The sequence below is a fragment of the Artemia franciscana genome, chromosome 8 (assembly GCF_032884065.1).
Source record: "Artemia franciscana chromosome 8, ASM3288406v1, whole genome shotgun sequence".
NCBI classification, from domain to species: Eukaryota; Metazoa; Arthropoda; class Branchiopoda; order Anostraca; family Artemiidae; genus Artemia; species Artemia franciscana.
The window spans coordinates 50257579-50274318 of NC_088870.1; the positions used below are offsets into that span (position 1 = coordinate 50257579).

The 16740-nt window shown below is 33.0% G+C and overlaps 1 protein-coding gene across 2 annotated transcripts in view; it reads left to right on the forward strand.

The window, feature by feature from the left end:
* The window catches only part of LOC136030534 (uncharacterized), a 55074-nt gene continuing 38334 nt past the window's right edge, over positions 1-16740 (forward strand). Inside the window, exon 1 of one of the 2 annotated variants that reach the window (XM_065709577.1) lies at positions 1-106. The gene's annotated coding sequence lies outside the window, so the exon portion shown is untranslated. Of the gene's footprint in view, positions 107-8926; positions 9009-16740 lie in introns of those variants that run through there. The other variant, XM_065709578.1, reaches the window with a different exon arrangement.

The following is a 16740-nucleotide window of genomic DNA, read 5'->3' on the forward strand; positions in this document are numbered from 1 at the left end:
TTAAGAGCTTGTACAGCCGAGAAAAACATCTGTTACTCCATCAGTTTAAGGATATATTGGTACTTGGATATATTGATACATCTGACTTGCGATATATTTTATGATGGTAAGTTTAGTTACTAGAATACGAATTTAAAACACAGTTTTAGAATTCGTTTTATAGGCGTGTCAGTGACCAGCACAAACTGACTTGATAACACCTGTTTCCGATTCAACTCTCTGTGGGGGGAGGGCTGGAGGGAGGGAAAATTGTTAAAAATGAGGCATGTTTATCTCACAAATGAGTGATCGGATCTTAATGAAACTTGAAATATAGAAAGACGTCATGTCTCAGACGCTCCATTTTCAATTCATATTGGATCCAGGGAGGGTGGAAGGGGAAATGGATATCTTGAAAACCGGAAATCTTGGAAAATGCTTAGAGTGGAGAGATCGGGATGAAACTTGATGGGAAGAATAAGCACAAGAGACCAGATCTGATCTCTTTGGGGGAGTTAAGGGGATTTTAGTGCTTTGGCGAGTTCGAGAATATGCGCAAGTTCTAGATGCGTGATTGACATAACCGGACCGGATCTGATCTCTCGTCACAAGTGTCATATGAGCTTTTAGGTCTTGTTTCATATTGTAGAACCCCTCAAGTCATTTTATGTATATTTTAGTATAACAACAAATAAAGCGTCCGATCTCCTCTGCATTTATACTCCCAGCAACATATTTAAGAATCTATTTTTGGGAAGGGGACTTAATTACAAAAAAAGTGCAAAAGAACATAAATATTGAGACTACAATAAGAAATTATTGACAAAATCCCATAACCTTTATATTTAAGCTCACCCAAGTCTCCTCTTTCTCCCAAGGTGTACATACTCAATCCAGATGTAATAGAAAAAGACTCGTATAATATAACAAATGTAAAAAGGATCAAATAGAAATGAAAATAGATATAACTTTAGTATATAATAAATGATTTTTTCTGCTCTTTACCCCTTGAACCATGTAAAACTATATAGTGTCATTTGTGCTTTACTGAAAACATGTAATTTTAATCAGTTTCTCTTTCATAATTATAATAATTAAGAATACAAATTTGCTGAAATTTAAGGAAATTAATACCATTATATAATAAACTATCTGCTTACTTTAATTAGTTCTTTCCTGTTATTTGATTACTATGGCGATTTATTTTTGTTGATGTGTTTTCAAATAACTGCCAAACTGTTCAAAATACACATTGCTTTGTTAATTACAAAAATAGTGGTCAAACTTTTGGATTTCCTCTTTACTAAAATTTATCAGCAAGAATGTGGCTTTCATAGAACAGTGACTACTCGCTAATTACCTTTAATTTCTGTTAAAAGTTTATCACCTCCAAAGAATTCTTCATAGGCAATTAATTATTATATGATGAGTCATGGATGATTTGGCAAAAAATGTGTTGAATTTCTGCAAAGTAGTTGTTGAACAAGTTAAATGTACCTCTTGTTATAGCAATTGATCTAGGGATGACACACTTGTCACCCATATGCCATCAGATATGCACCAAGGTGTAACAATTATTTTATGCGGAACTGATTATAGTTAACTGATATGTTAAGCATAAAGCCACAGAGTTCCATATTTCATAGAAGACAAATGTCCATATTAAACCATCAAGGATATCAAAATTACAATAATTTTTGCCCCCTCTCCCTTTTTGTCCATCTTAGGTTTATTCATACTAAAAAGCGAGATTTTCTACCGTTTTTATTTTGGTTATTATACTCCTAATAATTTTTTCCCATTGTATATATTCTCTTCTTCATTGCCACACTGAATCGTGAAGAAAATAAGTGGAAACTATTCATTTTACGCAAAAACACCAAGCAAAAGCCATTTTTCAGCCCAAATATAGTCAAGTTTTTCAACCATTAATCGCGCAACGTGACCGTCAACTATTGAATAAACATAGGTTAGTGAGAATATGTAAGACATTAAGTAAGCAAAGTAAGGTTTTCAAATCACAAGAAAAAAGGATTTGATATTTCAATATTCAACTAAAGGGGTACGCACAACAAAAAGTAGAGTCTCCTTGGTCTTTCTAAAAATGTCCTCCTGTAGATAAGTCAATTAACTAATATCTTGAAGTGTTTAACTTTGAAGGATTTAAATAAGAAACATTTCAATGTCTAGCTTAGAATTTTTGTTTTTCAATGACATATACATTTCCTTTCAATTCCAATTCAGGAACAAGTTATTCAGTCACTGTTCTTTTTTGTTTTTTTTTATTTATTTTTTTTTCTTACACAGTTTACTGCCGGATAATAGCTGTGCCTATTTCTTGTTACACCAATCAGGAAAGTTCAACTTTTTAGAGAAACTTAATGAAAACATTTTTCACTCACTTTTGATGAGTTTTTGCATGTTCTTTATTTTTAAACTCAGCACATACTAAGTAAAAACTACATACCAGCATCAAACATTTTTGGATTAAAACTTGAGCTCCCGGGTTTTCCTAATTTATAAGACGTTATTTGGTTGTTTAAGTTTCCAATCATCAAATTTATATAATCATGTTTAATTTTTATCGTCCTTAGTACAATGAGGATTTTCTCCTGGTATACCAAAAAGATTTAAGAGCTGAACCATAGATTAAATGTATATAATACAAATATACAACTGGCATGTCCTGCAATGTTGAAAAATAGGTCGGGTTTTAGGATTGCCGTTCATTGAATGACGAATTTATTTAAATGAACAACTCATATTTATTCACCTATTTTTACTAAACCATCATAGGATTAAAAATAATGAGTACTCAAAAGAAAACTAGTAAATATATCGTAAATTATTCTTGACTGTCGTGAATCTCTTTCGATCCAATTTTTCAGAATAATTTTGCTTTTAAGAGGTGACATTCATCAACTTTTTTTGGAAGAACAAGAAGACAAAAGGGCACAAGTGCCAAATTTATTGGTTACCAAAGATTGATCAGTTAGAAATATATATTATCTGCCTTTTGTCTGTAAGCTGGGCCTTATACTTATCAGTTTGTAGCTGAGCACGGGCAGAGTGTGTTTTTGAGATTTTTGAGCCATTTTTGAGCTGTTTTTGAGCCATTGTTCTTCCACCAGCGAAGGATTTTTATAGTGTTTAAAGCAGACATAGCCGTTTTTCAGGTCTGCTTCTCGCTGATCGTTGTTATTTTTGTTAAATAATTACCTGTAAGGCTACGCTTCCTTGTACATTATCTGGTATATATTTAGGTTATGAATCTTTATATGGGCTTGAAGAACATAGTGACATTGAAGCTGAAAAACGGGTATACTAATTCAGTGCGGGCTTACTTTACGCCAGTAATCAAATTAAGAATTATGTCATTATCTGCTCTTATAATTAACCATCTTCACGGTTACTTGTTTCAATTTGATTGTGACTCAATAATTTTTTAGTTTCTATCGAACAAGTTTTCGTCTAAGAGGGACTATGCTTTAGTAATTTTAAATATTTGCAAGAAGAAAGCTTTTTAGAGTCACCCCAATATCAGTACCTCAGCAAAGAGCAATGTATATCCCAGGAAATATTATTTTTCTTGGAAGTGGAATTCGTGTTGCTTGGAACTGGTGCTAGTAGAAACTCGAGCAAAGGGTGGTTTGATCAGGAATTGATTTTTACTGCTATTTTTTTGGATTTAAAATGATAGAAGAGCAGCCAGCTTCTGTATACTTTTTACCCCTCCACCATCCCCATAGACACTAATAGTCTAGGACCCAAACTTTGAGATAGTCATTTTCTCAAAAGTAGTCAAAAGGTAAAGTAATATGTCTCCAGAGATGGCATGACCAAGGCCGTATCCGGGGGGAGGGGCTTGGGGGTTTGAACCCCCCTCGAAATGTCTGTCCAGCTCGTTGAAACGAAAAAAAAATAATGTAAAATTTTATGTATATTCTTACTTCCACCTCCAAAAATTATTTTGTTAAATTGTCAAGTCATCGCTCTAACTCTTTAGGGAATTAAATTAAATGATAAGTTTTTCAACTGAGAGTAAGGAGCAACCCAAAACTCAAAATAAATAGAAATTATTCCGTATATAATACCTTTAATACCTATATAGGTACCAATAGTGCCTATATAATACCTAAATACCTCGTTCTTCACACTGTATATTTTAGTACTTAAAAAAAAGTTTCCTATTCTTGTTAAATGGCCCTGTGTTTCAGGAGTCGTTCTTAAAAAAATTGTGACAAACAGTCAAATTTTAGCTTAAGGAGAAAGGAAGTAAGAAGGGGTCAACCCATTCATGTAAGAAATAATTTCTCTGGGTTGTGGGTTTTAATGTTACTCCCTACTTTCAGTTGATTTTTTTTTCGTTTTTCAGATAAAAGTAATTTTTTATGAGAAATTCCCTCCCCTCAAAAGAAACTTCTCCATAGATAGTTCCTCCCACATAAAATAGGTAACTCCCGGAGTGAGTTACCCTCCTGATAACTCCATTCTCGCTGAAAAATATTATGCGTAAACGGTGGGAAAAGTTTTGTAACTTAGAGCCCTTTCTTCAAAGGCTAGTTGGGGTCATGATATCCCCAAAGGCATAATTATTGAACCTTTCACACTATGCTGAACAAAATGGCTGTCTAAAAATTTTAGTCAGACGTCTTTGGAGAAAAAAGGGGCATGGGAAACAGGCTAGCCACGCTCCAATTTTTTTGGTCGCTTAAAAAGGGCACTAAAACTTTTGATTTACGAGAATATGAGCCCTCTCTCGATGTTCTAAGATCACTGGTTCGACACGATCACCATTGGAAAAAACGTACAAAACAAGAAAAGAACCACGCATCCGTGATCTTTCTTCTGGTGAAACATGCAAAATTCCACGTTTTCACATATAGAAGCTTGAAACCTCTCAGTAGTGTTTTCTAGTTTGCTGAATCTAATGGTGAGATTTCCACTCCGTCTTTTGGGGATTTTTAAGAAATTGAGAAAATGTTCTCAGGCTCGTAACTCTTGATGAGTAACATTGAACTTAGCGAATTTTCTATATTTTGAATCCGGATCAAAATTTTATTCTTTTGATCCATCTATTGTTATCAAAACTCTGTTTCTTAGAATTTCAGTAATTACTGAGCTACGCCGCTCCTTACTTACAGTTAGTGACTACGAACTAAGGAAACATAAACTAAAAATTAAGAAAACATAAATATAAAAAACACATAAATAAAGTTGTGTTACTTAAATTATAAAAGAAATTAATTTTTAAAACACATTTTGTACTTTTCAAAGAATAATAAAGAGCGACATTAAAAGATATAACGAGCAGAAATAAAGTCTTGTAATAAGTAAAACTTAAAAGGAATAGGAATTACTACAAATAAGATCAGGGTCACAACCTTCAAACCCATGAAGGACTTTAGTTTCATTGGGCTTAAGTAAAAACAGAATATGAAATTGGCAAGTTTCTATTGGGTTGTCTACCTAAAGTTAGTTAAGCTGTAATAAATCGATTGCATGAACAATTTGAATTTCTATGCTGTTTAAAGTTTTAGGTTTCATTTCAACTTTTGCAGATCTTTGTTTACCTTTCCTTATGTTTTCTTTTCCCATTCTCCTCTACAGCAGGGGGGGGGGTCACATATAAACCATGGTGAAGTTGTAATATTAGGTAATAAGAAAATCGACCAAGTGGACTGCTTTACGTATCAGTGTAGTGTTATAATTAAAGAAGGTGGCTTGTGGTGAGGATATAAAAGTAGAGTTGCCACTTCGCTGAGTTTTTTTTTCCGGTTGAAAAAAGTTTAAAAGAGTAGGGAAGATAGTCAGAGAACTAAGATTGGAATATTGCCAATGTCATTGGTCCTTTTTGTCTTTGAAAAGTGGGGGCTTCGAAGGGCTGGTGAAAAAACAGTGAATGTTTTCTAGACGAATCGTTCAAAAATAGTTTTAGCACTTGGTCCGTTAACACTGAAGAAAAAAAGAAACAGAATGGTATGCTTGTCTAACTGTTTCAGTGACTTTATTCTTAAACCCGAACACATATCTCTTGAACAATCATACCAGTTTATTTCTTGCTCTTGAAAAAGGAAATTTGAGGTATTGTACCGGGTATTAGAACTTTGGAGGACAAACCTACACAAAACAAAACTAATATTTTGCTTTTAAGAGTGTCAGGCTAATATTTACCGGAAAAACTCTGAAATACCCAATCGATTTAAAATTGTCATATATATATATATATATATATATATATATATATATATATATATATATATATATATATATATATATATATATATATATATATATATATATATATATATATGCATATATATATATATATATATATATATATATATATATATATAGAGAGAGAGAGAGAGAGAGAGAGAGAGTTTTCCGACCTAAGAGGCCGTAAAGCGCCATGGCGGTGCATTTGCTGTAAAATAAGTGGTGAGCGCAGAGATTATTTTAAAGCAATATGTAGCTAAATTGATTTATTTAATGCTTTACAAAATTATGTCCAGTAAGGTATAACTACATATATACTACTATGTAGCAGGGCTTTTGGGCTATAGCAAACCTGCAGATTTATACAAAAGTTAAAAATTAATCTCTAACCTCCTTTTATTTAGACTAAGCCTGAATATGAATGGTGGGGGTTGATGGCTACGCTCTTGTTGCAGATAAATACTTTCTTTGTAACATAAAACATCAAGTTTTCATCCTTATCAGTTCAAAAGATTGATATGTTGGGAAAGGAATCACGAGTTTTACCAGAGAGATTATCTGTATTTTGGAGGCAAATTTTACCAGCGACTTTGTTTTTATTTAGATTAGAATTCCAATGGGATTTATGCCTTTTTTATAGGTTAAAAAGCTTTTGGTAACAAATAGTATTTTTAATAACAATATATACAAACAAGAACTGGCTTTTTATGGTGATTTAAAATACATGAGATTCATAAGGTTTAAAGCTACCCACCAAAATTATAATCCTGTAAAAAATTACCCTGTTTCTGAAAGGGGGGGGGGGCAAACACACTCAAAAGTACGCTTAACTCTGGTGAAAATTAAACTATCAAATTTGGCATATCAAAGAACTCTATTGCAGAAACTTTAAGCCCCTATCAATGAAAACGTGAAATTATAATTTTTTTTCTAGATGGATAATCACGGATGCGTGTTCCTTTTCTTCTTTTTTTTTTCTCTCTCTCTCTCAGAAATGATCCTGTTGAACCGATAGTAATACAGTATTAAAAGAAGGCGGTGTGTTACAACTACAGAAGAGATAATAATGAGGACTTTTTTCCCAAGACAGTGAACCAACAAAACCTATTTGAATATTTCGGCCCTATATCTGAGGGCCGTCTTCAGCAAAAAAGAATAATAAACAATAAGACACTTACAATAAGAGTTTTCGGTTAAAAGTCCTTTTTTTTAAATAGCCTTGGCATCATTACTTTTTAACGAAAAGTCTAGCCAAGACTGTGAGATAAAAGCTAACATTTTACAAGCCAAAAAGGTTCATTCATTTCACTAGCTGTATTTATAAAAAAAAATTGGAATAATTTCTTATTGCGATATTTTTCTTCTCTGCAGCCAATCTTGTAGTTCTTTTGGGATTGGGCTTGTTTTTATTCGTTCCTATTTTTTATTATTTTGAATTAGGTTATTTTCTATAATTAACTTCTAGTTTCAAGATTCATATTACAAAAAAGTAAGGGGCCTTCTTACGCGAGCACCTCTATCAGGCCTACTCGCAAATATTTTCGTCGAGAACCTTGAAAATTGGGCCCTGGATTCGTATTTTCTTAATCATGTGTATTGGGAACGTTTCATGGACGACGTAATTTCAGTTTGGAATTATGGAGAGAATGAACTTAAAGGTTTTCTAGAACATTTAAAAACTTACGATAGAAGCCTGCAATTCACTCTAGAGACCGAAAGAGATGGAAAAATACCTTTTTTAGATGTATTGATTATACGCAGTGTAAATAAACTTGACTTTACGGTTTACAGAAACCCTACCCATATAATAGATAGCTTCACTTCAAGTCTAACCATCCTTCACAGGTTAAAAGAGGTGTGGTAATATCTCTTGTGGATAGAGTACTTAATATCCGTTCAGAGCCGTATATTAAAAAAGAATTAAATTTTATTACAGACATACTTTTTTGGCAACGGGTACCCAATATCTCTCATAAACACTGTTATTGCTCAAATATTAAAGATACATTCTTCTAAAGCCTTAAACCCCATACCAGTAAACGATTCAAATAAACCCATGAGCACGATTTACCTACCTTATATTCCGAAAATTACTTAAAAACTGAAAAAACTTTGTTTAAAAATCAATTTACGTGTTGTATTCACAAGTATTTTAAGTACAATGAATCTTCTCAATTCTGGTAAGGATAAAACCCCAGTTACTCGTCTAAGAGGGGTGTATTAAATACCATGTAGTTGTGGAAATTATTACATTGGTCGAACCCACCAAAATTTAGGAACTAGATTACAGCAACACAAAGAATGTATTGAAAAAGCATTAAAATCTAAAAATAACTCCATATCTTTCGATTCAGCTTTAAGCAATCATATTTTTGAAAATACAAACGATTATGTTCTATTTGACGAAACAATTCTAATTAGGAATGACCTAGGAATCAAACAAACTGTCCGCGAGGCAATCGAAATCAAATGAAACTTAAATAATAATACACCCCTAAATAGAGACTTGGGTGAATACCCTATGTAAACAAAATGAATTATAGAAAATAATCTAATTCAAAATAAAACAAAAATAGGAACGAATAAAAACAAGCCCAATCCCAAAAGAAGTACAAGATTAGCTGCAGAGAAGGCAAATATCACAATAAGAAATTATTCCAATTTTTAATAAATACAGCTAGTGAAATGAATTAACCTGTTTAGCTTGTGAAATGTTAGCTTTTATCACAGTCTTGGCTGATCTTTTCGTTAAAAAGTAATGATGCCAAGGCTAATTAAAAAAAATGGATTTTTAACCGAGAAATTATATTGTAAGTGTTTCATTATTTATTTTTTTTTTTTGCTGAAGACGGCTTTTTTTTGCTGAATATAAATATTACAATAATTGCAAAAACAAAATCTATTATTCAGGCTGATTTTAAATATGCAGAATCTTTTAATCTTAAAGGTAAGCATTAAAACATTTTAGTATATGAAAATGTGCATTGTCAAACAGTTCGTGGTAACGAACTGTAGTAAGGAGCGACCCGGCTCAATAGTAACCAAAACTCTAAAAAATTGAATTTTGATATCAATAGCTACATCAAAAGAATTGCATTTCAATGCTGATTTTAAATATATAAGTTTCATCAAGTTTAGTCTTACCCATCAAAAGTTACGAGCCTGAGAAAATTTGCCCTATTTAGGAAAATAGGGGGAAACACCCCCTAAACGTCGTAGGATCTTAGCGAAAATGACACCATCAGATTCAGCGTATCAGAGAACCCTACTGTAGAAGTTTCAAGCTCCTATCTACAAAAATGTGGAATTTTGTATTTTTTGCCAGAAGACAAATCACGGGTGCGTGTTCATTTGTTTGTTTTTTTTTTGTTTTTTTTTTTTTTTCTTTTCCCCAGGGGTCATCGTATCGACCAAGTGGTCCTAGAATGTCGCAAGAGGGCTCATTCTAACGGAAATGAAAAGCTCTAGTGCCCTTTTTAAGTGACCAAAAAAATTGGAGGGCATCTAGGCCCCCTCCCACGCTCATTTTTTTCCCAAAGTCAGCGGATCAAAATTTTGAGATAGCCATTTTGTTCAGCATAGTTGAAAACCTTAATAACTATGTCTTTGGGGATGACTTACTCCCCAACAATCCCTGGGGGAGGGGCTGCAAGTTACAAACTTTGACCAGTGTTTACATATAGTAATGGTTATTGGGAAGTGTACAGACGTTTTCAGGGGGATTTTATTTTGTTTGGGGGTGGGGCTGAGGAGAGGGGGCTATGTTGGAGGATCTTTTTTTGGAGGAATCTGTCATGGGGGAAGAAAAATTCAATGAAAAAAGCGCAGGATTCTCTAGCATTACTATAAGAAAACAATGAAAAATAAACATGAAAACGTTTTTTCAAATGAAAGGAAGAAGCAGCATTGAAATTTAAAACGAACAGAGATTATTACGCATATGAGGGGTTCTAAAAATACTTTAGCATAAAGAGCGAGGTATTTAGGAGGAGATAAATACCTCGCTCTTTATGCTAAAGTATTTTTAGTAATTTCAACTATTTATTCTACGGCCTTTCTGATTCAGGGGTCATTCTTAAAAAATTGGGACAAAACTTACGATTTAGTGTAAAGAACGAGGTATTAACGAGGGTACAAACCCCCTCATATACATAATAATAATTAAAGAATATAAAAGTTTGTTACGTAAGTTAATTCTAAAGTTACGTATATTTTTTGCTAATAAAAAAATTCGTTAAAATTAAAATTAATAGTTGCCTTTTTATGTAACGGAAAAATTGCATGGCAACTAGGCCTCCTTCCCCATCCCATATTTCTCAAAATCGTATGATCAAAACTAAGAGAAAGCCATTTAGCCAAAAAAGGAATTAATATGCAAATTTCATTTGAATAGTTTACGTGTGGAGAGTCAAAATCAAACATGAATTAATTCAAAAACGTTCAGAAATTACATAAAAAAAACTAGTTTTTTTAACTGAAAGTAAGGAGCGACATTAAAACTTAAAACGAACAGAAATTACTCCGTATATGAAATAGATTGTTCCCTCCGCAATCCCTCGCTCTTTACGCTAAAGTTTGACTCTTTGCCACAATTCTGCTTTTTAAAACAATTAAAAGCTTTAGCGTAAAGAAAGAGGGATTGCGGAGGGAACAATCTATTTCATATACGGAGTAATTTCTGTTCGTTTTAAGTTTTAATGTCGCTCCTTACTTTCAGTTAAAAAAACTAGTTTTTTTTATGTAATTTTAGAAATAGGAGCTATACTCACCAAAAAGCGGTGCGATCTTGATGGCAATATTGCAATATAATTCAGCATGTATGGAAGACCGAAAACTATTTACAAAAGTATGAATTTTCTCATATTTTCTAAACGAGCTGGTTTTCTCGAAGGAATGCTATCGAAAAGTAAAATTTTAAATCAATGAAATAAGCCCTTCTCAGATTTAGTTCAAGACTGAGGAAGCTATTAAAAACGAACATATACATAAAAAACAGGTATTTCCAAGTGAAACTAAAGAACTATATTAAAACTCAAAACCAACAGAATTTATTCCGTATAGGAGGGGTGCTGACCCCTCCTAAACCTCCCAATCTGTACGATAAAGTTTGATTTTGTTTTTCTAATTCTTTGGGAACTACTACTCAGACACAGGCGCTGTTGGTTTTGACTAAAAAGTAGTTTTGAAGCATTATAGAATCTTACCTTTAAGAGTGGAGGTTGTCCAATTCATATACTGAGTAATTTCTGTGCGTTTTAAGCTTTAATGTAGCTCTTTACTTTAGTTTGAGAAAACTTGATTTTTTATATTTAATTAAACAGTTCGTGGTAACGAACTGTAGTAAGGAGCGACCCGGCTCAATAGTAACCAAAACTCTAAAAAACGGATTTGTGATGCCAAAGTTACATCAAAAGAATTGCATTTTAATGCTGATTTTAAATATATAAATTTAATCAAAATTAGTCTTACCCGTCAAAAGTTACGAGCCTGAGAATATTTGCCTCATTTTAGAAAATAGGGGGAACTACCCCCTAAAAGTCTTACGATCTTAACGAAAATCACACCATCAGATTCAGCGTATCAGAGAAACTTATTGTAGAAGTTTCAAGCCCTTGTCGACAAAAATGTGGAATTTCGCATTTTTTGCCAGAAGACAAATCACGGATGCGTGTTTATTTGTTTTTTTGTTTTGTTTTTTTTTCCAGGGGTGATCGTATCGACTCAGTGGTCCTAGAATGTCGCAAAGGGCTCATTCTATCGGAAATTAAAAGTTCTAGTGCCCTTTTTAAGTGACCAAAAAATTGGAGGGTACCCAGGCCCCCTCCGACGCTCATTTTTCCCCAAAGTTACCGGATCAAAATTCTGATATAGCCAGTTTATTCACCATAGTCGAAAAACCTAATAACTATGTCTTTTGGGACAACTTACTCCCCCGCAGTCCCCGTGGGAGGGGCTGAAAGTTACAAACTTTGGCCTGCGTTTACATATAGTAATAATTACTTCGAAGTGTACAGACGTTTTCAGGGGGATTTTTTTGGTTTGGGGGAGGGGAGGAGAGTTGAGGGGAGGCTACGTGGGAGGATCTTTCCATGGAGGAACTTCTCGTGAGGGAAGAGACTTTCAATGGAGGGGGCACAGGATTTTCTAGCATTATTTCTAGCATATGTGTTTACATATAATAATGGTTTCTGGGAAGTGTACAGACCTTTTCAGGGGGATTTTTTGGTTTGGGGGGGAGAGTTGAGGGGGGGCTACGTGGGAGGATCTTTCCATGGAGGAACTTCTCGTGAAGGAAGAGACTTTCAATGGAGGGGGTGCAGGATTTTCTAGCATTATTTAAAAAAAAAACAATGAAAAAATAAATATGAAAAGTTTTTTCTACTGATATTGAGGAGCAGAATTAATACTTAAAACGAACAGAAATTATTCCGCATATGAGGGGTTTACCTCCTCGTAATACCTCTCTCTTTACGCTAAATTATTTTTAGTAATTTCAACTATTTATTTTACGGCCTTTGTGATTCAGGGGTCATTCTTAAGGAATTGGGACAAAAATAAGATTTAGTGTAAAGAGCGAGGTATTGACGAGGGGTGAGCCCCCTCATATACGCAATAAAACATACGAATATAGAAGTTCGCTATGTAGGTTAATTCGTAAGTTACGTATATTTTTTACTTATGAAAACGTTAGTAAAAAATTAAAAGTTATAGTTGCCTTTTAATGTAATCAAAAAATTGGAGGGCATCTAGGCCTCCTCTCTCGCTCCTTTTTTCACAAAATCTTCCCATTATAACTATGAAAAACCCATTTAGCCCAAAAAAATTAATATGCAAGTTTCGTTTTAATTATTTATGCGCGGAGAGCCAAGATAAAAAAAATGCATTAATTTGAAAACGTCCAGAAATTAAACAAAAAAAAACAAGTTTTTTAAATGAAAGTAAGGAGCGACATTAAAACTTAAAACGAACAGAAATTACTCCGTATATGAAAGGGGCTTTTCGTCCTCAACGCCTTGCTCTTTACGCTAAAGTTTTTAAATTTTTAAGAAGTCGAGTTAAGAGAAAGAGTCAAACGTTAGCGTAAAGAGCGAGGCGTTGAGGACGAAAAGCTCCTTTCATATATGGAGTAATTTCTGTTCGTTTTAAGTTTTAATGTCGCTCCTTACTTTCATTTAAAAAAACTTGTTTTTTTTGTTTAATATCTTAAAAAGAGCACAAAAACTTAGAATTTTCATTTGATTGCATCCTCTCACAGCAATCGACAACACTGATTTGATTTGGTTTGTTTAGCCCCTGAAAAATGTAGCGCACTCCCTTCTTGGAATGTAGCTAACCCTCTTGGGAAACATATAAATTCTGTATTTTTGTAAGTAGCAATTTGAAGACTCAGTTCTCAGTTCAAATGAACAGTTTTGATAATAATATAATATAATATAATTTATATAATATAATAATAATATAATAATAATGTAATAAATAATATAAATAATAAATATAAATAATATAATATAATAATAATATAAAACATATAATATATTTATAATACTATAATAATATAACATAATAATATAATAATAATTTAATTAATAAAATAATAAATAATATAAATAATAAATATAAATAATATAAATAATATAAATAACAATATAAATAAAATAATAATATAATAATAATAATATAATAAATATAATATAATAATAATATAACTTATAATATAATATTATTGATAATACACAATTTTGATTAAAATTTCATCCCTTCAGGTGGCGTTTAATCTCTCTCCTGAACCTATACAAATTTTCAATAGCCAAAGCTGATTTTTCTTTTCTTACTAGTCTTTTTTCGATTTTCTAAGTAGCTAAAGAAATTTCAATGGATATACATGCATTAAAAAAAGTAGAAAACATTAAATTGACTTTAGAATGGTGGAATTCTTCTTTGGAACATTTTTAACAAGTCTGTCGGATGGTTTAGCTGAGAATGGCTGTGTGTTGACACAGTATATGAAACTTAATTTTCTCTTTATTCACTGAAAGCTCTTTAGCTACCTGGGAAAAAAGAAGACTTTTAATAACCACCGTAAGTTATGATATCAATACTGAATTTTTACTGATACTTCGAACAATTGTTTTCTTTTACTTCTTTAAAATTATGGTAATCGAAATTCTCTTTTTCAGAGGTTTGGTTTCTATTGACAAGATTTACTCTTCACTTACAGTGGACTACTTGATTTTGGGTTGTCTTGAATTTAAGGGGTCAGGCACAACTCACACCAATTTTGTTTCAGATCAAATTTTTTCATAACAGTACATTCCCAAGAAATACACCCATAAAATTATTTCCAAGTGGCTACAATAATTAAATTTAGTGTCATAGCTTAACAACTTTTAAGGGGGAATCTTTGGAAAATATTTATTAATATATATTTATTGAACACTCATCAATCACTTAACATGATAAGACGAAGTAGAGGAAAAAAAACAAAAGACAAGCAAAAGAAGAAGAAGAAACCAATATTATATTTACAGGGTGTTCCCGCACCCTTCCTCTTCTCTCTAGATTCGTATAGGAGTATACTATTTTGTGTTAAACTATATTCTTAAAAATTTCTTTTATAAAACTAGAACTTTTATTCCAAAATACACCCTTGCTTAAGACGCAGTCAAAATATATTTTTCTCATCAAAATGGCAGAAAAGCTAAAAGGTAAACTCTCTCCCTCATCTCAGATCTATCTAGAAGACGTCTCACAAAAATTTAGAAGGTTTGGGCCTGATTATTTAATTTGATGGTTCAGTCCCTCTTCCTCTCCTGACACACACAGAGATCCACTTGCCTTATCACTAATAGTAAGTGCGCATATTTACACTGCCTTATATAAGTTAGTGATGTGCGTCTCATGAATAAACTCAATAAATGAAACTTAAACATAATGACCAACAGTAACCATTCATTTTCAAACTGACAGCATTTAAGGGCGAATCAGCCATCACATCAGATTATGGCGGCTTGAACTGGCAGGCTATAAAAGTAGCTACTTCATAAGTCAAAAAAGATTTATTTGGTCAGCATTTTTAATCAATAGTATTTTGGTCCTCCTGTATCCAAATCTATCTTTTTTGGGGTAAAATTTCTGATATTGCCATTCTGTTTTGGCACATATCTCTTTTGTTATTAAGAGAAAGACATTAGAACTTTTCCATTTTTCCTTTGAATGAGCAATCTTGTAACATTCTACAGTCTCTGCCTTAATAAGAACATTATTGTAGGCGGGATTAACTCTCTCTCGCCTCCTTCCACTCGAGTCATCCCCCGTTCACAAATATAGCCTCATGACCCCACTCCACTTGCTTCGACCGCTACGATCGGCATCTCTGTCTTCTACCCTTGTCAAAGCTCAGGCTTTGCACGCTTGTTATTATGACTTAATATTTTAAGTTTTTGGTTTTGCTAGTTTATTTATTGTTATTATTTTTGGCTCATATTTTTCGAATTTGTATAGCCTTTTACCACTTTCATGATTTCAAAAATTGATTTTTATGAGCTTGCATGATTTTTTAGTTTCTACTTTGAATAATTTAAAATTAAATTCAGTGAACAAAAAGATAGACAGACAGAAAACTGTTCTTTTTTACTTATGTTAAACATAAATACAGGCAAAAACACACAAACATATAATTGAAGACAAATCTCAGCGTCTAGTTTCCCAACATCTGTGCATAAGCATAGACTTAAAAAAAACAGGGAGGGATGTCAACCTACAAAAGTTACAAGCGTAATAAATTGTAAATCTATACCTCAAGGTATCCCATATGTTCTTCATCAGCAAGTTGGCATGCGTCTCATTTGGATCTCAATCAAGATGTAATGGGTGCTTAGCTTTTTGATCATTTTCTTTTCTTTATATTTTCAAATTAGCCGAGTCATGGCTGTATTCCATAGCCTGTCCAATGTTGCCAGATAAAGCAAATTTACACCATTTTGACGGCTGTTCAAATCATTGTATTTTGGATTTTTTATTGGCTTTTTGGTGCAGTTTTACTTGTAAAACAATGTCTTCGATGCATTTTCCCTTTTATCGCTGTGCTATCTTCTTCCTGTAATGTCATGACGCTAAACAAAATTATTTATTAGATTTTAGAGTTAATTCAAAGGATTGACAAAAAAATTAAAAATAAAGTAAAAACATATATGTCAGTATGGCCTGGGTCTCCTCCAGGATTCGGAATAACCATATCCAAGACTTATTAAGGGGAACTTGTGTGGAATATGCTACGTTAAACAGCACTTTTGAAGTCTGGAACTTATTAAGCCAATGAGACACACCTGCCATAATGCTACTCGTTAAAATCTAGTCGCTACCCACTACTCACTAAACCTACAGCAGGGAGCCTCCTAGCAGGAATGTCTAGAAGCAGAGACGTCATTTCAGGGGTGACAGGGCACTTGCCCCCACCCCCAATAATTTGGAGAAAAAATTATTATATAGCCTGTGCCCCTTAACTCTCCAGACATAGACCCCCCTCCCCTGCAATAAAAATGC